We start from the raw sequence: 2,544 nt of genomic DNA, 5'->3' as shown, positions 1-2,544 counted from the left end.
CAGCAGTGCTATTTTTATTTTTATAGACCAAAGGTCTGTAAAATAACTGGATGAGAATCTGTGTTGCTCTATTGAATCTTGTGGCAGCACAAAATGACATTAACATCACATCAAACTTCTTCCGTTTGTCTCACGACTTGCCAAATACACATTTTCACGCTTTAGAAGTAAAGACATTATCATTCCTTTGAAAGCCCTTTCAGCATCGAGAATTAGCAGAGCTTCAAAGTACAGAGGGCCACAAAGGCACCACCCACACATATGATGTCAAAGCAAAAGGTAGTGAAACGGCACTGACGAAGGGCAGAGCCGCTGCAGCTCATTGAAAATGAAAGATGAACGGACAGAGGGAACTGAGTCCAGGCTCTTTATGCTGGGATATTTTTTGTTCACCATTGGACATTGTTGTCTTCTTGTGCTCTGTCCTCGCGCTCCTATAGTTGCAACCTGTCAAGGGTACATCCACACGATCTGAAGAGGATAGCTATCTGTGGAATAGGATTGTGCACATGGCTTACACAAACAGAACGTACTATTCCACAACGTATAATTGTGAATTACTTGAATATGCGGGACACTCCCAATCTCTCTGTGCATGTTGTTTGCTGGGGTCGTTAAACTATCAAAGATGTGGCCTGTGAAGAAATGAAACTCTCCAGAGCTGGAGAATTCCTCTGAGCTGGGGGAGGATAGGGAGAAAGAGCGGTGTGTGTGTGTGTGTGTGTGTATGGGGGGGGGGATTAGACGAGGTTTGGAGGTGGAGGAGAGGGGAGATGATGATGATGATGGACAGACATGTGGGAGCCCCCCCAGTATCAAAGCAGCAGGAATGCCGAGCGGGCTGGTGGAACCTGGAACGCTCCTCTAACCCTCTGATCTGATGTGATGTGTGAACTGGAGGGGTGAGTCAGAGCTTAGTACCCGACACACCACCCTAGATACAGACCAGGACCACAGACCTGCAGCTGGTCAGCAGACCCAAATATGCATTACACAAGAGGAAAGAGAAGAAGGGACAAATCAGGGTCCAGAAAATGTGGCTAAATGATCTACCGTTTATCTACTGTTTTCTTTGCTTTAATAATCATTAATTTCCTTAATCCAATGAAATATAACATGGGGGGAAGACGTCGGCCTCCGAAGCGCTGATGAGACTCCTTGATTTGATCATGCTGGATTAATTCCATCAAAATTATTTCTTTAAATTATACCTTGAAGCGGTGGTCTTTTTTTTTAATAAAATGTTTTTGTGTTTATTCTTTTTTTTTTCCCTTAGTTCGTTGTCGGTGCCTGCACTGCGCTCATGGATGGAAACGGGGGGGGGGGGGGGGGAAGATATAGTCAAAGGTGTGTCCATGTATCTCTTCTTCTATCCATCTATCTATCTCTTTCACCATCTTGCAATTATACATTTCAGGCCTCATCAAACTTTACAAGAGCAGAGCAGGCGTAGTAGCGCTGCTGAATTTACTGGCCCCTGCAGGCTGTCAAGCCGTCCTCATTGTCCCTGGAAACAGCAGTGACTTTTATGGACAGCAGATATTTTTTTTTTCTCTCTCTGTGTTTTGTTATATGAACATTTGCTATGCTTTGTTGAATACATGCCTTACAACACAAATACATCTTTAAGCTCGTGATACCTGCTGCAACATCTAAATCCCATGCCTCTTTAGTCGGTAGAAAACCCTGTTGGTCCGTGATGTTTTTTGTTTAACCTGGTGTGATGGTCGATGATCACTTTCTCTGAATGTACGGTGGAATCACACCTCTTCTGCTTAGCTGACATGGGCGGCTCGCCATTGCTGCACAGGGTCATGAGCTGGCCGAACCTGACCCTGCAGGCTCTAAACGATCTTATAATATCTCTCCTGCCTGACTCATTAGTCCCGTGCTCTCTGTGGGTAGCCATTACAGAGATGCTCAGAGCTTTTACATCACCACTTCAACTATAGCTATAAACCCACCTCAGCTTAAGTCCATTTGCTTTTACTTAATGCCCCAACTATTCCCCCCGATGCTTTGTTCTTCACTCTAAATACAAATCTTCCTACCAATCTCCTTTTCGCCTCTCCCCTCTCGTCTCCAGGCTGAGTGGCTTTTGGCCTCTCTCCCTCCTCCACACTCACGTTAGTTACTTCCCACTAGTGGCTGTAGGGTCAAACGCCCACTGGACATTTTGGCTTTGTTGCTTATTTTGTTTGCCTTGACTGGAAAAGGGAGAAACAAAGGGAGAAACATTCAATAGTTATTGATTTGGAGACATGCAACTTTTACTGGAGATCCCATTTCATCACAAAAGCTGATTTATTGTAGACCTTCTGACAATCCCATTAAACTGCTGTCTAGCTAATCAAGTCCATTCTTTCTCCTGGAGGACTTATCTTTTATGGGACCAGCGGAACAAAACACTGGCCACAACAGGATCCGGTGGGGAAAAGGAAGGACCGACTCGCTCTACTGCTAATGAAAAAAATCACACAAAATTATAATGTTACTGTATTTACTGGGAAAAAAGACAAAATATATGTTTTGGATTAACAAACT

Source organism: Brachionichthys hirsutus, chromosome 2 (assembly GCF_040956055.1).
Source record: "Brachionichthys hirsutus isolate HB-005 chromosome 2, CSIRO-AGI_Bhir_v1, whole genome shotgun sequence".
Classification (NCBI taxonomy): Eukaryota; Metazoa; Chordata; class Actinopteri; order Lophiiformes; family Brachionichthyidae; genus Brachionichthys; species Brachionichthys hirsutus.
The sequence above is the reverse complement of the archived record's forward strand: the minus strand, read 5'-3'. Positions refer to the sequence as shown.